This window comes from Lacerta agilis, chromosome 3, assembly GCF_009819535.1.
Source record: "Lacerta agilis isolate rLacAgi1 chromosome 3, rLacAgi1.pri, whole genome shotgun sequence".
NCBI classification, from domain to species: Eukaryota; Metazoa; Chordata; class Lepidosauria; order Squamata; family Lacertidae; genus Lacerta; species Lacerta agilis.
This window is the reverse complement of record NC_046314.1, coordinates 16,712,919-16,736,712: the sequence shown is the minus strand read 5'-3', so window position 1 is coordinate 16,736,712 and position 23,794 is coordinate 16,712,919.

Below are 23,794 nucleotides of genomic sequence, written 5' to 3'. Positions count from 1 at the left end.
GCTCTACCATGAAACTGTGATCCCTTCAAATAACATAAGATTCTAGCAATACAGTATGCTCTGGAGAAAAATGGAATTGGGCCTTAGTTTTAGAAAACTCAAGCAATGTGCTGATGATGGCACAGTTACCCTACTTGTGAAACTTCTCCCTCTTGGTGTTGAGCTCACGCCATACCTTGCGAACTGGACAGTCCCCTGTTAATCCTATTACACTGTCATCTAATGTAGGGTTGCTCTATTTCAAGAAGTAAGCATCAACATAGTGTTTGAGCTTTTTGGGGGGGGAAATCAACATCATAGTTGTTGAGCTATTTGGGGGAATTCATCAAAAAAGACAAAGAATCAAATACACATTTCCCAATCTGGTTTTTAACTCCTATTGGGGATGCTAAATGTGTCAGTTTGCAGTGGAACAAGTATCACTGCTTCAGTGAGCGGTGAGTCATTTGAATTGTGGAAGGTATCCATTTTCTCTGACTCCAATGCCTGGGATCAAATGTGCAGAGAAAGGTGAAGCCACACCATCTGGCTTCTAAAGAGATGAAGGTGTGCAAAAGAGTTTGATCTGCTGCCATTTGTTTAGTCATTGCAATTATTTGTACCCCACCTTTCAGTATACAAATCCTTCCAAGGCAGCTTCCACCACACATAAAGATACATGGGTAAAATCACGTGGGGCTGCCTTTGAAAGTTACTCAGAAACTACAACTAATCAGAATGCAGCAGCTAGACCGGTAACTGAGAGCAGCTGTCGGGACCATATAGCACTGGTCCTGAAGGGCCTACAATGGCTGCCAGTATGCTTCTGAGCAAAATTCAAAGTATTGTTGCTGACCTTTAAAGCCCTAAACAGTCTTGGCCCTGTATACTTGAAGGAGCATCTCCACCCCCATCATTCAGCCCAGACACTGAGATCTAGCTTTGAGGGCCTTCTGGCAGTTCCCACACTGCAATAGTAAAGCTACAGGGAACCAGGCAGAGGGCCTTCTCGGTAGTGGCACCCACACTGTGGAACACCCTGCCAACAGATGTCAAGGAAATAAGTAACTGTAGCCTACAGTCTTTATAAGACATCATTTAGAAGCCCTGTTGGTGGTTCAAATTCGCACAATGGGGTGAGCTCCGGTTGCTCTGTCCCAGCTCCTGCCAACCTAGCAGTTCGAAAGCATATCAGTGCAAGTAGATAAATAGGTACCACTGTGGCGGGAAGGTAAACAGCGTTTCCGTGCGCTCTGGTTTCCGTCACAGTGTTCCGTTGCGCCAGAAGCGGTTTAGTCATGCTGGCCACATGACCCAGAAAGTCATCTTAGACTGAACTTAACCATCCAGGGGTCCTTTACCTTTACCTTAGAAGCCCTGTATAGGGACATTTTTAATGTTTGATATTTTATTATGTCCTGTATATGCTGGAAGCTGCCCAGAGTGTCTGGGGTAACCCAGCCAGTTGGGTAGGGTACAAATAACAAAAGCGTTGTTGTTGTTGTTGTTGTTGTTGTTGTTGTTGTTGTTGTTGTTATATTCATATTGGGATAGTTCAATCAATAGAACAGGATACACTTAATCTCAGGGTTGTGGGTTTGAGCCCCACGTTGGGCAAAAGATTCCTGCATTTGCAGGGGTTTGGAGTAGATGGTCCCTTCCAACTCTAAACTTCTATGATTCTATAAAAATATAACCATTCAATAGATCCCTTCCCACGATGGAAGAACTCCCTGTGGATCAAGTCAGAGGGTAGGAGCCAGCTGGAGAAGTTCCTTGGCTCCTTCGTTCTACTGGAATCCACCCCACCAGGGCTGTTGTTGGTAGATGGCCCTAATCACTGCCCAACATTATGAAGTCATTCAGTGCTGTAAATTCAAGACAGCAGTTCCTTGCCCTGTCACCTATTCAGATCATTATGAATATAATACATTCATTAACTCATTAGCTGACCTACTAAATCTACCCCCGCCCACTTCCCAAACAGAAATTGTTCTGAAGAAAGGAGTAATTCATTTGTTTATTTTCACGGTGTCTAGCCCACCAATTTGCCAAGCACTCTAGGAGGTGATCATAAAAGCAAAGTGCAGAACAGGCAATAAAGCGAAACAATGGAACAAAATATTCTAAAAGAACAAAACCAGACATGTGCATTTAAAAGCTTGTCTAAATAATGATTTTTTAAAAAAAACCTAAGAAGTTTGCCTTGTAGACCAAGATCCACCTAATCCATATTCTGTTTCCAGTAACCATCAGTCAGATAGCCCAAGGAACTTTACAAACAGGATGAGCCATGGCAGGTGTCCCTGATTGTTTGTTCCCAGTTCTTGGAATTCAGAGATAAAAGTGCAGGGTGTGGAAGTAGCCATGGTCCCTAATTGGTTATCTGGTTATCTGATTTTCCATTTCTTCCTAAAAGAATATGAAGAGGTGGGTTTTGGTTTAGGCCTGCTTTGAACTCCAAAGCACAAGGGACACTAATAATAATAATTTATATGCCACCCATCTGGCTGGGTTTCCCCAGCCACTCTGGGCGGCTCCCAACAGAATAATAATAATAATAATAATAATAATAATAATAATAATAATAATATGGTCAAACCAGACTGACAGGAACATCTTGCTAAAAACCCACCTAAAATTATAATTTTGTAAGGAGGACCCCTCTAGGCTTCAGTCTGGGCTTTGCTCAGCTGCAGCTTGTTAACTTTTTCAAGCAAGTTTACTAAAATTTGATTGCGGGAGCACAAATCTCTGGTGATCACTCTCTAGCTGTTCTGGTTTCCAGTAGTATATCCTTTTTATGGTGTTTGGCATGTAAATGATGCTGGCCTTGGAGAAAATAGGGAGGGGGGGCAGGAGAAAGATTAACATTTTAACGTCATTCCTTGGCTACTCGTGCTGTGCAGGACTGTGTTATTTATGATCATTTTTGTGACCACCAACCAATCAGCTTGGAGATTCCAGTTGAAATAAGCAATGTCAATACAACCTGCACATTCCCTGAATTTATTGGCTTGGCTGGTGTTCAGGGGTTTGTGCAGTACTTGTGATCTCTCATTTGGTTCTGTCCTGCTGCTATCATTCCCAAATTACATTTCAGATCGTTACGACATCTGGAATTTCTGGCCAGAGGGGAGACATAAGTGACCCAAAGTTGAACTAAATATTCTTGATGTGATTTGAAGTAAAGGAATGAATGCACATCTAATGGGTTAAGAGGTTTTCAGTCATTTTGGAGCCATAATAGCTGCTGATACGCAAGGAAGTTTACTTAGGAAAGCGGATCCATGAGTTTTTTTCCAAACTTGGCTCCTCTACAGGTTATTTTAGAGACAAGAAAGCACCTCTCACTTTTGAAACTGAAGCCAAACTATACTTTCCTGTTACACCTTCCTGTTCCTCTTTTTTTCCCCAGCACAACCTATTTCATTCTAATATATATTTGTGCATGATTGTCATCACAGTGTAATTCATGTGGCTGCTGGCAGATGGTGACTACAGTGTGATGACAATTAGGATAAGGGAACTGAAGAAGGAGAGGAGGCTGAGGAAGATGCAAAGGAGGAGGGACAGGTGGCTGAGGAGGCAGAGGTAGAAGCTGAGGGAAGCCTGGGAGGAGGGGACTTAAGAGAGCAAGTGCAACCAAGACCTCCTTGAAGCTGTGTGGAGCTGCTTGTAATTGCCTCAATTGGACTGCATATGCTGTTCCCTCCCTCCTCTCTATCAAACTTCAACCAGTTTAATTTCCACTGCTTTTTAAAAAAATCTTGGAAGTCATAGTTTATTGAGATACTGAGTATGCTCTGGCTGAATCTACACACACACATATATATATTTTTAAAAAACAAAACACAGTGAAAATGCTTTAAAAAACCACAAATGAACAATCACCCTACGCCAACCCCAACCCCTCTCACCACCAAAGGAGCACAAGCAAACAACAAAGAACCTGCACAAACAACGCTGACACCAAACCCTACATGTACTAAGTAAAATAGAAACATCGTCACCCCACCCCACCCCACCCATCTCCCCATCCCGCCCACCTCTTTCCCCTTTCCCCCTCTTCCCCTTTTCTTCCTAAAGCTCTCTATATTGGACAAACAGGCCAAACCCTACGCCAAAGGATAAATGGACATAAATCTGATATCAGGAATCACAAGACAGAGAAACCAGTAGGAGAACACTTCAGTCTCCCAGGACATTCTATAAAAGATCTCAAAGTAGCTGTCTTAATACAAAGAAATTTCAGAAATAGACTGGAAAGAGAAGTGGCTGAATTGCAACTAATCACCAAACTTTAAACCATGGAGAAACCTTGTCTGAACAAAGACATTGGATTCTTATCTCATTATACATGACAAAGCTATCTTTAACCATCTCACCCCTTTCCTTTTCCTGCAAGGCTAATTGCAGCTGTTAAGAGTCGTCAACAGGTTTTCCACACCTATCAGCTGATCACCCATTCCCACCACCCTTCTGAGTAATACCCCTCTCCACTCCCTCACTATATTTAAGGATCTGGTGACTTCTGTTTCAGTGTATCTGAAGAAGTGTGCATGCACATGAAAGCTCATACCAAGAGCAAACTTAGTTGGTCTCTAAGGTGCTACTGGAAAGAATTTTTTATTTTGTCTCAACAAATGAAATTGATTTGTAAAAATGTTACATGGAAAAAATACAAGAGAGACATTACACATACATTTGTAAATCAAGAAAATCTTCAATAAAAATATTTTTTTTAAAAAAATGCTTTAAAAAACATTTTGAAATATATATGGAATTTGCCATTAGCTCACCACCCCCATCTAGTGTCACTTTTGTATAATACACTTAAAACGTTATATTTGCAGCTGTCCTCTGTCAAAGAGACCCAAACCAATAAAGAGTTAGTCTTAAGTAGGGCTGTGCAACCGCTTTGAGCAAATCCTGAGTTCCAAAGTGAACTGGGCCAATTCAGTCCAAAGTAGTCCTGGCCCAAAGCCCATCTCTGAGTCGGTCTGAAGTGCGTTGGACGAATCCAAATCAATCCAGAGCACTTGGGGCTGAACTGGAGCTCAAAACGCTCTCTAAGAAAACCAGACAGCCTGTCTCCAAAGTGCAAAACAACACTATGTAAGGAGGGAGCAATGAGGGAAAGGGAGCTGGAGTGGAGTCTGTCTTTATTAGTACTTTGCTGTGTGGGTGTTTGTGTCTTGTGAGTATATTGTACACAGTCAATGCATAAATAGTACATGAACAGTAACTGTATAAATGATAATGCTTAGCACTAGCATGAAGCATCTAGATAGCAATTGTGGTGTTCAACAGACTATAGGGTGTATGTATATATATATATATATATATATATATATATATATATATATATGCTTTAAAGGAGGCTACCTTCTGGAGACAGCTACCAAATCTCCAAACTTGCATACACATAAATACATGTGACGGAACAAGAAAATTATGGCCATTTTACTTTTTTAAGAGCAATTTTTAAGATGGCTAGCACACAAAAAACCCAGAATCTACCTGCCTGAAATTCAGCAAAGTTAATTGTCTCTTAAGGGGCTAACTACCATGTGTTCATAGTCCGTGTTTGTAGGGGGAGGAAAGTTATGCAAGTCAATGGAAGAAATGAGAATTCAGATTTCCAAATATTTGATTTTGGTTCAGGTTATAAGCCGGGTCTGAATCAATCCAAACTAAATTGGCCCCCAATCAACGAACGTCACCAAATCTAGTCCCGAGCCGAATCAGGGCTGAGACACAGCCCTAGACTTAACTATGGTTTGCTAAAATGAGACAACTTGAACCTGTGTTTTTAAAAAGCTGGCTTTTAAGCAAAACGTTATTGATTAATCACACTTGAAGGTTCAGATGCTACACTGTGGTGAATCAAAAATATAAGTAGAAACTTCCGATATCATGACCATGCCAGTGGAAGAGAGGGAAGCATGGTAGGTACAAGGAGGAGGGCAGGAAGGCAAGCATCCCCCAAACAAGGAAGATCCCCCCTTGCTGGACCCCTGTCATATACTGCTATTTTTCTTTTGGATACAGTCGTACCTTGGGTTACGTACCTCCGGATTGCATACTTTTTGGGTTATGAACTCCACTAACCCGGAAGCGCAACCCGACACGTGCACGATTTGCGCATGCGCAGAGCATTTTTCGCAGGTTTTTTCGGGTTTTTCTGTCTGCGCATACGCAGAACGAATTGTTCAGGTTACATCATTTTCGGGTTACGTACTGTAACCCGAAACGGATTAAGTACGTAACCCGGGGTACCACTGTATCTTAATGTGTATGACACAGCTCACCCACCTAGACACATAAAAGGTATAGGGACCCCTGACCATTAGGTCCAGTCGTGGACGACTCTGGTGTTGCGGCGCTCATATCGCTTTATTGGCCAAGGGAGCTGGCGTACAGCTTCTGGGTCATGTGGCCAGCATGACTAAGCCGCTTCTGGCGAACCAGAGCAGCACACGGAAACACCGTTTATCTTCCCACCTATTTATCTACTTGCACTTTGACGTGCTTTCGAACTGCTAGGTTGGCGGGAGCAGGGACTGAGCAACAGGAGCTCACCCCGTCATGGGGATTCGAACCGCCGACCTTCTGATCAGCAAGCCCTAGGCTCTGTGGTTTAATCACATACTTTGCCCCTTTTGTGCCCTCCCTCAGAACTTATTTTTTTCTGGTGCCACCACTGGAGGGAAGACAAAAAGACTGAGAGTACTACAGCTTTGTTCTCGGGATGCTAAATGCCCAAATGCATAATGCTGAACTATAGTGCAAGTCAACACAGAACACTTGAGAGTGTTTCTGCTGGCGTGCAATGTGTGTTGATTTGTGCTGTTTTTGTCTCCTCTGCTCGGTTTCCTAGAGGCAGTAATATGGAAGGAATCAATCTTCATGTTCCCGGTAGAAAATAAGTGAGGCATTTATTTTATTTTCAGTACGAAAGAAACCAAATAAAAACACCTGTCCAAAAAAAAAAAAGGAAAAAAAGAAGAGGGGGGAAAACTTTGCGCACATGCATATGCACACACAGAATATAATGCATTCAATTTATCATCATTGTCTGCAGACTTGAGTTGAGGAAAAGCATTCCAAACACTGTTCTTGCTGTGGAATGCAGCCATTCTTCACGAAATCCTTCAGGGCATAGAACATTTTAAAGCTGAAAGTGTTTCACAGCATAGTTTGAATAGTCCGTCATCAAACGGAACTTTCTCAGAGTCTTCAGCCTTTTTGATTGCGAGTGGCTAAAGTTATACCAGAAACGTTGAGAGGTAAAAACCACTCTTTTGGGTCCTGATTCTACTTGGATGTAATGAGATGCTGTCAAGCCTCCTTCCTTAATATGGCTCTCGGAGGGTTTACCTACTGTGCAGAAAACTTCCCACATTGCTTCAGCGTTTCACAGAGGGAGAGCTAAGAGCAGGAGCCTATAAAGATGGCCAGGCTTAGCTAGGTCTTCCTATCATCCTGTAAAGTACAAAGACAATTCTGCAGTGTGCTCAGTACAGATCTGTATGTCTATTGCAGGCACAGGCAAACTTGGCCCTCCAGATGTTTTGGGACTACAACTCCCATCATCCCTGACCACGGGTCCTGTTAGCTAGGGATGATGGGAGTTGTAGTCCCAAAACATCTGGAGGGTCGAGTTTGCCTATGCCTGGTCTATTGTTTTAAAAGTCTGCTCCCCCCCCCTGGTGGGTGCGATTGGGGGTCAGAGTTTCCCCACGTGCCAGGATATGTAGTGTTGGACAGAGGGGGGGTTGTAGCCTCTGCCTGGCCCCTCCAAAATGGGGTATCCCGTTAAATGGATCCAGGGGGACATACTTCTATCTGGACACCCATGTGTGAGTGAGAGGCCACAGCACTCCCCAGATGCAATCCAGTGGGGGACTTACTCCTTGATGTAGGTCAGGGACTCTCTCATTTCCGGTTGACCCCAAAATGTAAGTTCTTCCAGCAGGCAGGCAGGCAGGCCAGAAGGGTGGGGTCTACCCAATGCCTATGCCAGGCATAGGCAACCTTCGGCTCTCCAGATGTTTCGGACTACAATTCCCATCATCCCTGACCACTGGTCCTGATAGCTAGGGATCATGGGAGTTGTAGGCCAAAACATCTGGAGAGCCAAAGGTTGCCTATGCCTGGCCTATGCCAAACATCTTACATCTGAAGTCAAGTTGTGGCTTGATTTCACCCAAATATTTGTTGACATGCCTCTTATTAAGGTAGGAGGGACGCCTTGCCACACAATGTCTTCTGTAACAACTCTGTGTGAGCTACAATGTTGTACAATGGTAAGAGCAGGGGTAGCCAATGTGAAGTCCTCTGGATGTTCTTGGATGACAAATCCCAACAGTCGCAGCCAGCATGGGCAATGTGGTGGGAATTCTGATCCACGAAATCTGAAGTTGATGAGCAGCATCCTACTGGAGCTCCGTGACTGCAACTGCCCCCAAACTGAGGCCAGGATGTATGGGGAGAGACCTCCTGTAGGCCTACCCTAAGCCTCACTTTGCCACATCTCTTGAACTCAGGGCAGCCACTTCTAGGTCAGCTGCTTCAGCTTTCAGTCGGTCCAATTGGGTACTGGCATGGAGTGTTTGGCCGGGCAGAAGACACCCCTGACTTTCTTTCCAGCTGTTGGCAGTTCAGGGGGCAGCGGCAGGGGATGCAATTTGGTGCTCTGCTTCAGGTGTCAAAATGGCTTGGGCCAGGCTCTAAATACAAGGGGGGGGGAGCTAGACTCCAAACAGCCCTATAGTGCATGTGACAGCATAACTAATCTCTAGAAAAGTGAGTGGCATCTGTGCAGGGAGATCTGTTCCAGCACTAGCAACAGGCTAAGGTCTCCCTGTTCAGAGTTCACTAGGACTAAGGATCACAGCAGACCCTCCGAGTGTCCCTATTTTCTGTGGGGATGATTAGGGAAGCAGGAGAGGATACATTATTTAATGATATCCTTCCTAACATGCACTAGCAAATTCCATATTCTGGCAGAGTTCCAAACATCCCCCTTTTTAAATTATGCAACCATCAGCTTGTTGCTGACTCATCTGAGTCTTACTATTAAAGATTCCTTCCTGGTAAAATCCCTTCTAATCCCTCTTTAAAAAGAATAAACACAAGAATCTGATTAACGTCAATATAAAAGTAGTTTACTCACAGATTCATTCAGGTTCACACACGTATCCCTGAAGGCAGCCTTAGGTTACATGACAACTAGAACTATTCCATAAAGAAGTTAGTCCCAAGTGACTGCGACTGAGCAGTCACTTCTCCAAACACGCAGCAACATACAAAATGGAGAACACACAGTGATCAGAACCTGGAGGTCTCGTGTGCTCCTCCATGCTAGTACAACACAACACACCCATTTCAAGTCACATGTAGTTGAAGTCTGTCCCAGCTCAGGAGGAAACGGGAAGTCCTCTCCTGAGGGGATGTACAAAACATCTGCAACATGTAGGAATGTTGTCCGTGACTGCAGTTTTACATCCCACATTTTCCAGGGACATCCCTGGGTTTACAGAAGCCGTTCCTATTTCTGATTCGATCCTGGAATGTCCCACTTTTCCTTAAAAAGGTAAAGGTACCCCTGGCCGTTAGGTCCAGTCGCAAACAACTCTACGGTTGCGCGCTCATCTCGTTCTATAGGCCGAGGGAGCCAACGTTTGTCCACAGACAGCTTCCATGTCATGTGGCTAGCATGACTAAGCAGCTTCTGGCGAACCAGAGCAGTGCACGGAAACACCATTTACCTTCCCACCGGAGCGGTAGCTATTTATCTACTTGCACTCTGGGGCGTGCTTTTGAACTGCTAGGTTGGCAGGAGCAGGGACCAAACAACGGAAGCTCACTCCGTCGCGGGGATTCGAACCGCTGACCTTCTGATCGGCAAGCCCAAGAGGCTCAGTGGTTTAGACCACAACGCCACCCGCGTCCCTCCACTTTTCCTTAGGACATCCCTATTTCTATCAGAGAAATGTTGGAGGGTATGGTAGGACATCCCTATTTTCACTGGAGAAATGTTGGGGGTTCTTTTCACCCAGGAAGGTTGCCTCCAGTTCACCCAGCTGGAAATGGATACTTAACCAGTTGATGGAGAAGTCACTTCTGAGTGCCAGGGGTGTGGTCCAGCCACTCAGGCCCAGTGGCTGGGGAGGGACTGAGCACAAACTCTCTGAAACATACTTCATATAAGAGTGGCCCCTGCCTCCAGGAGTTTACAATTGAGATGATGGATTTCTCTGACATGGGGCTACTAGCACATGCCTAGACTGGTGTGCTGAGTGTTTCTCAGACAAATAAAAGATACCCAGGAGAGCATTCAATCTGAACTGTTCAGGAGAAGCATTTTTCTGTGAATCATTTTTTAGGACAAGTTCCGAGAATTTTTGATTCAACAAATGTCAGATTTTTCTATGCAACCGGAGTGAGGTGGGGGGGGGGAGTGGCTATGAGAAAGTGAAAATGCAACAAGACTGGCTTTAGCAAGATTTAGAGTTGTTTGATGAACAGATTCCAGCAGGTCTTGGCTCCGCAGAATAAATCAGGAAGAGGTTGCCCATAGTGTTGCCATACACTATTTGGGGGGGGGGGGGGGTGGGAGCTTGGAAGTTGTGCTTCAAGCAAACAAGGAATAGTTAATATGAGTGGGACAATGTGGCCTGTATTTAATGTACGTCGACATCGTGCAAGACCTGATTGTCTCCTTGTCTGACAAGCTGAGATCAGGTTTATCTAAAGGTTCACTAGAATCTCCTCCTTTCTGAGTGAACCTGGGCCCAGCATTGTGTAAAACCTGGCAGATTTATGTGCCACGTTCTCACATGATTTTGACATAAAACCAGATAAAACTTGGCTGTTTTTCCAGTGTGCCTCACTGTGGGATTTTGCCTTTATTTGGACCTGAAACTCAGAACATAACTCATAGTCTGGGAAAAGTTGTTCTACGATACGAAAGGAAGCAATTGCCGCGGAAATGAGGGCTCTGGCATAGCCTGGGTGATCTAATGTATTAGAAAATGGCAGCTGAATAATGTGAGAACTGGAGGCCGAACCTTTGAGGAGATTGGCAGAGCAAAGGTTTTCGGTGTGGAGAGACAACTTGAAAGAGGCTGGTGTATTCGGTGGTTCACAAACAAAGGAAGGCCACAATGCGCTTGCGATCGGAGGAGGCAACATTCAGCAAGCACAACGGGAATCAGTTAATAAGACTTTGCTTTCTGAAGCTAGAGAAGGCAGTTTTAAATGATAACGGCAGTTTTAAAAGATTTTTCTGATTAGGAATCAGGAAAATACGAGATGGTAATGGGAAGTGGTTAAGATTCCACCAGGAGCTTTGGTTGAATTCAGGAACGTATGCAGGGAAAGTATGACACACACTCTAGTTGTTGCTTGACTACAACTCCCTTCAGCCATGACCACTGGCTTTGCTGCCTGAGGATGATGGGAGTTGGAGTCCATCAATCTCTGGAGGCCTCACTTTGGCTTCCCCTCTGAATCTCAGTCCTTTAGGGTCAATGGTGGCCATTATAGAAGTAGCCCATCGCTCAGGATGGTTTACATTCTGCCTGTAAAAGACGATACAAATTTGCATATGATACAGTAGTAGTAGTAAAATTTATTACGGCCATTGGCCCATATCAAGAACAAATCAGACAAGCGAACGAAACATAGAATTTAAAACAACTCGACATAAGACAATTAAAAAAAAAAAAACACGAGGCAGCAGCTGCTGAAATTTAAACAATATCAAATCTAAGCAACCCATCAAGAACAACATTTTACCTCAATTTAGTTAATACATATACAGCATAGGGATTCAGCTAAAACTTAATTTAGAGTTGATTAATAACTTAATTTCCTCTTAATGATACTTGGTATTAGTTAAAGTATCGAAACTATGCAGTGACCCATTTCTCTTTTTCTGGGACAGGACATTTATCAAAAATCTAGCGACTGTAAGAGATCTACTCGGTTGCATATGATACAAATCATATGCACATTTTATGCAAATCAGTGTCCTCTTTGAGAGTAGGTCAGAGGGCCCGAACTCTGCAGAAAATTCTGCTACCACCTCTGGTTCCCAGGCTTCATACTGGAAAAGTTCTCTACAAGAGAGACTTTCTACACATATGCAAAATAAGCCGTGGCTATGATTCGTGTTCCACCGATTATGTCCTTTACTTACTTACTTACTTACTTAATGAAATTTATACACAGCTTGATTGTGAGAAATCTCAAAACAGTTTACATAAAACAGTAAAATCCAGGAAAAAAATTGCAAGCCTACTTTAAAACATATAAAAGTTAAACTACTAAAACAGATTAAAACTACCTCAACTTTCTAAGCACCTGGATAGCCTTGTCTAAACAGGAATGCTAGCAGGTGCCAAAAGGAGTACACTGAAGGCGCCTGCTTGATCTCCTTTTTTATATAAGAAATTTATTAAATTTTCCAATAAAACAAACAATACAAAATACAATAAAACAACAACAAACAAAAAACTACAAAAATACAAAAATCTAACTATCTTTTTCATATTCATCACATTATATTGGGACCTCCTCACACCCTCTCTTCTGCGTTCATTTCTAATCTTCTTTAGTAACTTTGTAACATTATAAAATCTTCTTTCTCACCTAATCTTAACATTATAAAACTTAATCTTCCACTGTTGGTAGTTCTTCAGTTTTCCAGTTTTTAGCTATCAAAATCCTAGCAGCTGTAGTGGCATACATAAAAAATGTTCTATCTTTATTGGGGATTTCATAGTTGGTCATGCCCAGCAGAAAGGCCTCTGGTTTCTTAGTAAATGTGTTTTTCAACACATTTTTTAGCTCATTATAAATCTTCTCCCAGAAGTCCTTTACCCTTGGGCATGTCCACCACATATGAAAGAAGGTACCTTCTACTTGCTTACACTTCCAACATTTATTACACAAACCATGATACATCTTAGCTAACTTAACTGGCGTTAGATACCATCTGTAAATCATTTTCATGATGTTTTCCCTTAAAACATTACATGCAGTAAACGTAGTACCTTCCAATAGGCAAGGAGTTCCAAAGTCTAGGCACTGCCACACCAAACTGTCGAGTTCTCACAAACGCAGGAGCATCATGCTTCACTTCCTTGTCGCTTTAAGAGATGCAACAGCAATGAGAGTTCCTTGGGATTTCTGGGTTGGGGTGCCATTTCATGTTAATGGGCACATTTGCAGCTTTTAATATTCTGTAGTCACCCGGACCTCGGTACCTAAGCACAAATGAGTTGGCTTTATGGGAACAAGACAAAGGTTTAAAAATATGCAGGTGTGGGTGAAATTAGGCATCGGGAATGTGTACAAAAGCAATGAAGTTTGCCTCCCACATCTTTCCAGATGTTGAAACAAGAAAACAGTCTATTAGGCAGTTGTAATTCTTCTTTATTTGGTTTGGTGTTTGGATTAACCTTCGCCTGTTTTTTCTACCTTGGACCTCTATTGCAACATTTGTCCAGGGTTCAGAGGTGCTCTCTCCAAGGTGTTAATTTTAAATTTTCTTTATAATGTAAACATACCCACTGAGCATTCTTTCATTATTATTATTTATTATTATTCGGGGAAGGCTTGCCCCAATCACAGTTCTGCTCGCTTAAGCCCACAGCCTTAGAGATCCCGAGCAAAAGAAATAAAATAAAAACACATTTCAGTCAACAGGGCGTGTTTCAGCCAACATGGTGGTGCTGCACGTAATTGAATTAGTGGTGGTAGCTGTCATTCCCCCACAGGGGACTGATTCAAGGCAGATGGCAATAAAAATGGCATTATATAATACATCTTATATGTGTATAAATACACACAAACACACATATATAACGGATGGAACTTTATGAATCCATGCAAATTCTGCAGCAAGAAAAATTATTGTTGTTGTTGTTGTTCAGTCGTTCAGTCGTGTCCGACTCTTCGTGACCCCATGGACCAGAGCATGCCAGGCACACCTATCCTTCACTGCCTCCCGCAGTTTGGCCAAACTCATGTTAATAGCTTCAAGAACACTGTCCAACCATCTCATCCTCTGTCGTCCCCTTCTCCTTGTGCCCTCCATCTTTCCCAACATCAGGGTCTTTTCCAGGGAGTCTTCTCTTCTCATGAGGTGGCCAAAAAATTATTACCTGGGCGGAAGTCTCTTCTCAGGGACCCAATCCACAGAAAATGTGAAAAAAGCATTTTATATATTCTTCTTACTGGTATGTTATATATTGACATCCATTGTTCATTAGGTTCTGTGTTCGATGAAAGGTGGTATCTAAACATTTAAAGGTCAGTCAGTCAATAGTTAACTATGAGTAAGTGGTAAAATGTTAAGCACTTTGGTTTTCGGTACTGAAATGTAAAAGAAACAGCAATCACTGGTAAATCTCGGTACGCGACGAGGTGCTCTCTAGCAAAGGAATTTTGATGTGTGGCTGCTCATTTCCCTTTTGAAGGAAGACTCAACTGGCAACAGGGGGAAAGGACTGTCTGGATTTTTGAACAAGGGCAAGAAGGGTATTATTTCACCTGAACCACTTGTCATCGCCAAGGCAGTTACACACAGCTACCTCCAAGTTCTTAAAAAAGAAAGTCCTCCACAACCAAAGTTTTGGGTGGTGGCTTAACATGCCTAGTGGATTGGCAAGACTGTGGGACTCCATCAAGATTTTATCTCCATTTTCCTTAGCCACTGCCATCAAATACGCTGAGCTCTGTGGTCCCTAGTGGCATCACTCTGAGTGTCTCTGGCACGGTTCCTGACTATGATGGAGAGTCCTCATCTTCTGGGCCAAGGTTAGTGTATAGTATTTACCTCCAACTTTGCTACAATAATTAATATTCATTAGCCCAAAAGGTGTTTCCATATGTGTCTCTGGCAGCCTAACAATTACAAAGGTGTAGGTTTTACAAAGAGCTCAAAGCTGACTGGTCAGACTGGGAGAACGATAATACAGTCTCCTTTATTCTATTATTCTTGGCAGTGGTGCTTGCTTCATTTTTCTTTTAGCATGCATGTCTCTCTCTCAAAAAAAAACCCAACAAAAACCCCAACAACTCTAAAGATTGCTGCCCACTACAAATAATGAAAAGTAGCTGAGTATATTGAGCTGGTGACTCTTTAGTGCTATACATCAGTGGCTGCATATCTAGCTGTAACCTCATCTGAGTGTCCCTTCCTGACAGTGGCATAGCATGGGTTGCCAGCACCCGGGGCAACACAGGAGAAGCATGACCTGCCAACACCTCCTAGGTTATGACAGACTGGTTGCAGTACTATCAGATTAATGAAGTTTTTAAGATAGATAGAAAATTAGGTTTTTCAACTGAGAAGTCCAAGTTGGAAACAGAACTTATTGAACCGAATAGTAAGAATCTTTCCAGAATGTATAATTTGTTGCTAGAGTGGCATACAAAGGATGAAATGGTTAAATCAGTTATGATTGGATGGGCAAAAGATGTGGGACATAATATTATGTTGGAGGATTGGGAAAGACTTTGGAAGCAAGGTATCAGATTCACTGCATGTAATACTTTGAGAGAAAATATTATGAAAATGATGTATAGATGGTATTTGACACCTGTGAAACTAGCTAAGATGTATCATGGAGTGAGTAATGAATGTTGGAAATGTAAAAAAGTGGAAGGTACCTTTTATCATATGTGGTGGACGTGCCCAAAGGTAAAGGAATTCTGGGAGAAAATCTACAATGAGCTTTAAAAAGTGTTGAAAAACACATTTAGTAAGAAACCAGAGTCCTTTCTGCTGGGCATGGTCAACCAGGAGATTCCCAATAGAGATAAAACTTTCTTTATGTATGCCACAACAGCAGCTAGGATTTTAATAGCTAAGAACTGGAAAAGTGAGAGTTTAGCGACAGTGGAAGAATGGAAGATGAAGTTGATTGAGTACATGGAACTCGCTGAACTGACTGCAAGACTCCGAGACCAGAGGGAGGAAGCGGTGCAAGAAGATTGGAAGAAATTCAGAGACTATTTGAAAAAATGTGATAATATAGAGATTTGAACTGGAAATCAGCTGAACTAATGGCAACAGCATAAAGTATATTAGGAGAAGTAGGATATAATTGTTAGAATTGTTAAGGCGAATTGGAATGATATAAGTTGTTAAAGTTAGAAATAAGATGATAGATAAATAAGGTATAGATTAGTTGTGAATGAGGATTTTAAATTGTTACTAAAATTAGATTTGTAATGAACGCAGCATAGAAGATGGGAGGAAGTCCATTAAGTAAGATTAAACAAGTATAAGGATGCCTAGGATTTATTTTTTGTTGTTGTATTTTTAGTGTTTTTTTAATTGTTGTTAAGTGTAGTTTGTATTTTTTGATTTTGTAGTGTTCGTATTTTTGTATTTTTGTATTTTGTCTTTTCCTTTTTTCTTTCTCTTTTCTTTCTGTTATTTTTGAAATACAATAAAAATCTCTTTAAAAAAAAAAAGACCTGCCAACACCTCCTAGACCAGGCATAGGCAACCTCAGCCCTCCAGATGTTTTTGGCCTACCACTCCCATGATCCCTAGCTAACAGGACCAGTGGTCAGGGATGATGGGAATTGTAGTCCCAAAACATCTTGAGGGCCGAGGTTGCCTATGTCTGTCCTAGACCATCACCAATTTAGCCCTGGGACCAGCTCAGTGGGGGAAACAGATGGATCATCCTTTTAATTTGTATACCGCCTTTCTATCTTACTATACTCAAGGTGGTTTGCAAGCTGAAGAAACAAAGAATGTACACCTTATAACAATCTAATGCAATACAAAAAAATGTGATAATAAAACATAGCTTTAAAATAAGCAATCTACATCAAATAAAGTAACATTCAACAATCATTAGAATAGTATAGAATAATAATATCAGCATTACAATTACAATAAATAATTTCGAAACTACGATCAATAAAACAATGGCAAGCCACAGTCCATAAAATAATACAATACAAATTGAGAAGCAGAGACTGAAGGGTGGGGCAAGGCAGGTGGAAGAAGGCCTTGCCTGATGGAGTCTCTTCCCCGCACAGTTCTTCCTTCAGGAACAGTTCCCTTATGAGGACTCCTAGATGCGTGCCTACCGCTCACCTCGCAAAAGCAGTGCTGCTCCAATGGAGCCCAGCGGTGGAGGTTTCACAGTCCAGGAGGAGAGGCATGAGGATAAGTGCTGGGTGCAGACTGATCACAAGAGGTTCCTGCATGACTGCATGGCGGGTGAGGGTGGCTCCCTCAGGAAGCCGCATCTCCAAAGCACCAGCAAAATGGTTCAATCTCACCTCTTGCCTGCCTCCTGCCTCCTGCCTCTGCCTCTGCCTCCAGTCGACCTGTGGATGAGCTTGTAGGCAAGGAGTGGCTCAGTGGGTGGGTTTCTCCAGCCAGATCTGGCCCAGCCTCATGGGAGGAGAAAGCCACCAAGGCCTGGCCTCCACATCCATGCTCTCCCCGCCTCCCCTCCTGCCCCAAGTGGAACATGAAGTCCTAGTGGACCAAAATAGAGGAGGGCTAAATTGTAGATACCAGAGATTGAACGTGAGACCATCTCACATTCTCTACCACTGAGCTATGATTGGGAAGGAGCTCATTTTGGGGTCATTGGACAGTCCGGGGGGGGGGGAATATTCCTCAGACTGCAAGTCTATATGGGCCACTATTTAAACTAAAGGTTAATCTAAGGTTTGTGTGGGTGAGGAATTCCCTCCTTCTTCCTCTATCAGCACAATTTCTCCCAATGACTCTTTAAGAGTATGAATGAGTTGGACGTTCTCCGCAGCTGCAATGCTTGATAACAGAACTTTTAATTAAGAGCTCCACCGTCAAAAAATAAAAAATAAAAAAAGTTTCTACTGCAGCTTTGGCTGGTTTAGTTTTACCATCACTCCTCCTGACATGCTTTTCTTATGCTAACTTGTTGGTCTTGTGATGGTGGCATAGTAAATAATACTCCCAGCTGGGCTGAGGAGCCTTCCAAATTGATCCTAGGTCCTGGTCTCGGCGGTATTGCTAATGATTACACAGCTGCCCACTAGGCTTCTCTAATATAGGCTCCTGGGTCCCGCTGCTTCAGAAAGTTGCAATAAAGTTTATTTTCATTTGAAACAAAATATATTGGGATCATTGTCAGAGCAACCCCAGAGGCTTGCAGAAGGGGCCTACCATGCAACGGCAGAATATTAGAAGCCCTCCGGCTATTTGTGCTGCCAGGGCAGCGGAGGTGTAATTTACCTATTCTTCCACTGTGCTTTGGAGGAAAGAAATCAAGGGGAAGGGTCAAAAAATCCCTTACAGAAACACCATGCAGCCACAAAGCAGCCAGGCTGGAAAGAGTCAGATTCTCAGCTAGTATAAATATGTAGGTATGGTTGCTACATTGGTTTACAACAGCGGTGGGTAAAGCCCAGAGTTTGTCAGGCTGAGCCACCGAGGCAAGGAAGCAAAAGTTCAGGCGTTCTCCAAGTGTAAAAATGAAGAAGAAGAAGAAGAAGAAGAAGAAGAAGAAGAAGAAGAAGAAGAAGAAGAAGAAGAAATAATGAGACAGATGGTTCACCTGGCAATGCCCAGCTTTGTTCTCAGGAAGTTCAGATCAAGGAGATTAGCGGGAAATGGAAGATGGGTCATTGCATGACAGTTGCTGCCCAATCATTTTGTTCTTGGATATTGTAGAAGAAGAAGAAGAAGAAGAAGAAGAAGAAGAAGAAGAAGAAGAAGAAGAAGAAGGAGAGGAGTTTGGATTTGATATCCCGCTTTTCACTACCCAAAGGAGTCTCAAAGCAGCTAACATTCTCCTTTCCCTTCCTCTCCCACAACAAACACTCTGTGAGGTGAGTGGGGCTGAGAGACTTCAAAGAAGTGTGACTAGCCCAAGTTCACCCAGCAGCTGCATGTGGAGGAGTGGAGACGCGAACCCAGTTCCCCAGATTACAAGTCTAGTCCTATAAGCCGCAGAACCTGAAGCACTACTTGCTGGGAAATGTAGTCTAACAGCAGGAAACGGGACTAGGGGACACATTTGTCCATTTTTGTTCTCCAAGTTTCTCGTTTTTTCCAGTCTAAATTCGGTGCTTCACATTTGCACAATTCACAATTAAAAAAAAAAAAATCCTTATGAAAATTCATCAGCGTTTTGGTGCAAATTTCCTCATATACATATATAGTTTTGACTTATACACATTTTTGAAAGCAATTTCCCCTAATATGATGCATATTTGTACGTTGATTTCACCAATACGTGTATTTTATGCACATTTTACCCCCAGTATATACAGTAAATATTGCAACATTTGCAGAAGTGCAAATTTGAAAGGATGGCTGTGTTTTGGTTCTCATATTGTTTCAAAAAAGTGAGAATTTGGTAGAGAACTGGATTGAATGTCTTCCGCATCCCTAGCTGAGACAAATCCTAAATCTGTCCGAAGCGGCCACTTGGTTTGGGATTCATTCAACTCTGCTCCACATCCCTAGTTCCTACATTACTGTTTGTTAATGTGCAGTTCACCACAGCCCTTTCAACTCTTGGTCAGCGTAAAAGCACTTTCCTGTAAGTTGGCTACTTGCTCTGCTGTCGTCAACATGTTTTTTTATATGTCAGGTTCGAAACCAGAAGTGAGAGATTTATGGATGGGGATCGGTGTCCAACGCTGTTGAATGTGGATCCAGAAAAGGGATAAATGTTTACCTTTGCCTTTTCCCTTCTGAATGGCAGGTAACTTTTTATTAGCCTGCCCTCTGCACTTTAAGAGGAAACAAAACTCTGAGAGGTGAATTCCTTTCAATTTCAGTTACCTAGTCTATAAATAAATTCTCCAGTAACCAAGGGGAAGGCCAAGTCCCATACAGTTGACCAATGCCCTTTCACCTCCTTGTGGCCAAAAGCCACCTGGCTGCCGATTGGCTACTGAAATGCCGTAGGAAGCAAATGTCTCACAGGCAACGGTCCCTTTTATTTTTAGCCTCACCACAAACATTAACTTCAACACACCTATCGTCCAATGCCCATTTTATCCCGAAAAGGATACTCTTTCCACAGGTGGCTCTCGAACCTTTGACCTCGAATGGCTAATTAGCAGCCAAATACCGCTCGGTTCACACCACCATAAAAAGAAAAAATCCCTCCCTTGCAAAAACTTTCTTCTTCTCTAGTCCTTGCCCCACAAATGAACTGCAAAAACATAAACAGATTAAAAAAAAATGTGGATTCAGGCTGGGATGTGCAAAATGTTGTCTGGCCACATAGAGCAGGAAATGAACAATTGTGGGCATGTACCATTAAGACACCCAGAGAACTGTATTCCTTTTTCACATTATTGAAACGGCAGGCATGTGATTTTCAACCATTGCAAAATTCTGAAGCTCCACGGCAATTGGATACTTAGCTACTAATTAATTAAAGTCTGAATCAGAAGTGGTCTCACCTTCTCAGAAATCCTGAACAAATGTTTTCGGTTTCGGGAGGAATCCTATACGGTACACAGGAAGCTGGCGTAAAGTTGGTGTAAGTGAAGCTACTGTAGAGTTACACCAGATCCCAACTCTGTTGGTAAGCAGAGCTTCTGCTGGCTGAGCCAGCCTAAACCTGGAAGAGGGAGAACAATTTATTTATTTATTATAGTGCATGAGTTTTTACCTCAAGTTACCAGGTCACATGATACAGCAGGACAGAGTTAGGATCCAATCTAAGTCATCCCCCTCTGTTCCCACCCCTCAAACACTCCTTTTTCAGGGCTTAGAGCACCCTAAGACCCACTGGGCTCAGCTCATTTTCCTGGGTCTTGGCTGAAGCAGGATGAAGGATATACACTGGCTATTTCTGGATGAGCTGAGGAAGAGGGAGTTAAGCTAGCATAGCCGGACTGTTCTGGGAACCTCACAGCCCAACTGGAGATCCGCTGGATCCTAACCTGCTCATCCTATCAGATCTTGCTGTAGGATTGCTCCCTCTATCATCATTGCATCAGTTTTGAGCCCCATTTCAGCTCTCACATCACAGACCGTGAGAATATGAGCCGCCAACCAAGAGTGTATAGAGAGAGCACCATGTTTTGAGCCTATCTCTTAGTCCTCTCTCTCTCTCTCTCTCTCTCTCTCTCTCTCTCTCTCTCTCTCTGGCATAAGAGGCATCAGTTCTGAAGTGGGGGAATCGCTACCAGAAACAAGGGTTCAGTCCACAACAGGGACAGGACTAACCACTACAGAATGGGAGCAGCTGTGTCATGTGAGTTGCCGGTGCCTGGGGAGGGCAAGCCTGAATGCCACCTTAGTGCCCGCCCACCCCACCCCCCACTGGAGTGAAGCAGGGCTGCACTGTGCCACCTGCCTGCCTGAGCAGGGGGGAGCCCTGCCAGGTGTGTATGCTAAGGGATGAATTCCGCTGGTACCCACAGAGAGGAGTGCCCGGCCAGGTCATGCTGGGGTCATCCTTTGCCCCCCTGCCTCCATCTGCACCCACTTAACATGGGCACAGGCTGCTCCACTGCCTTCACCAGGGCAGGATAGGGATCCCTGTGGAAGCTGGTGCCTGCATGCCTTCAGAATTTTGTGTCCAAGGGCCACAGCCCCCCTGGGGGCCCCTTATGCTGTGCCGCTGAATGGGAGTAATTGAGACTCTTTGCCTGTTGGTGTTGGGTCTCAGTTGAGCAGTTGTTCAACACACAGAAACCCTTCTGGAGAGAAACAGTCCCAGAGTTCCAGAGTGTAAGTCCCCAAAAGAAAACAACAACAACACAGCCCTCCTTCTCAAATCGGCTATTGAAAGAAGCAGCGGTGCAAGCTTTCCTTGAGTGTGTTGAACGGGAAGAATGGAGAAAGGAGAAGGATATTAGCCTGGCTGATGTGGTTGCCAATAAACACTGGTGCACATATGTATTCTCAGTGAGGACACCTGCTTCAAACATTAAACTCATGAGCTGGATCGCGGTGTCTGTATAATTGAATTAAGCTGTGTGTTTTCTTCAAGTGCCAGAGAATTACTCCTATCCAGTGATCAGGCTCCAATCGAGAGGACACGCTTTGCGAACGGCACACACTTCACAGTCCATTTCCTGTTTTGCCGTGATGTTTTAATCTCGGTGCGGGGAGACCAAAAAGCAGGAGGATGGGACGCGGGGCTTGCAAAATAGAAATGCAGTCGGTTCTCTGCCTCAAATTGCCCAGTTGTTGAGGCAGCATAGGGGCATAATCGGTGGGGGCAGCTGCACATTTTGCTGCCGTTTGGCACCCGCCAACGGAACGGGAAGCCCACGGCACCGTTAAAACTCAAGTGTGCATTTAATGATTTCAGGGCCTGAATCAACCGTATGATGTAAATCATGCTCGAGGCCCTTGAAGGCACTTCTCTTTCTCAGCAGAGAAGTCACAAACGGGAAGAAGACATCACTTCTCCAATCAGCACCCCAGCTAATTTTTAACGCAGAACACATGGCGGCTTGAAGAGGTTACAGAATTACAGAAATGTCATTATAGAATCTCCCTGTGTTAACATGTATCATCTGTCACATAATTGTTTGTTTTACAACCCACACCTATAGCAGGCAAAGTGGGGTCTATTTATATCTGTTCACAATGAGTGCCTTTAATTAGTATTTCATGCAACTGGAACATGTTAAAAGATGTCATATATCTGGCCAGGGCTGCTACATTCCATGTGAATTTAGTTAAGATGTTACTTACTAAGGTCTTAAAACTGCAGAAGTACCTGGCTCTGAGAGCGAGCTTCAAGTTCAGCGAGAGCTGTAGCTGGAAAGGTGGGTGTTTCTTTAAAAGCAAAACAAAAGAGCCTAATGACAAAGGAGCCTGATACAGGCTGACAGGCTGCAAAGAGAGGAGCATCAGTGCAACTGAAGACCATTGACAACTTATGCGGAAAAGCGTGTGTCACTGTAGCTTGGTGTCTCTGTTAAAACTGGGAAAACAGCTCCAGAGACCAGAAACATTTGAAATCACATGAGGAGAAGACAGGGCCAGCCTAAATGCTATTTTTTTTCTAGAAAAAGAGGTGCTGGAACTCACCATGAACACCTCCCTCATTCTCTTAGAATGGTAATGGAGCCCACCTGAGAGGTGCCAGAACTGAGTTTTGGTTAGGTCCGGCCGGGGGGGGGGGGGAGCCCTGGTTGGCCTTACCATGCAACAGGGTGATTGAGCCTGCTGAAGCCCAGGAAGACCAACAGATTAAGCCAGAAACTGGCATCTGAAGGGTACGGCAAAACCTATTAAAGTTGGGTAGAGAAGCATATTGGTTCTGCTTCAGACAGCAAAACCTCTTGGGCTGGAACTACAAGAAGGGCCACTTCAAAGTGGGACAGGGGTTTGGGAACAGGGTAAGGAAAGGGTTGCGCCTACCTCCCCATGAGTGCTTCTCCTCTCCTCGCCACTTTCATGGCAAGTGGAGGGTTAAAAGGACCGTCTGTTTTGGAAACCATTCTACTTTGAGCTGCAAATCCTTTTCCTACTCCCTGATGTATGGAGACTCTTGCTACTTACTCCAATAAAGGGGAACCTGTGGCCCTCAAGATGTTGTTTGACTCCAACTCTCATCTCCAGCTGCTCAAAGTCAAAGTTTGTGTGTGTGTGTTGTTGGCAAAACGCTCAGGGGATAGGCAGCGAACTCGCCAAGACTCCGGAGGGTTCTCCTGGTGGCCCTCTCTGGCTGGCATGTCCCTTCAGTCCAGAGTGCCAGTAATCTGTGATCCTTTTCTTATGAAAAGAGCACACAGGTCTTCTAGCATCACGCAGCAAGAAGACAGATTCATCTGTAGCTCTAAACTACTTTTA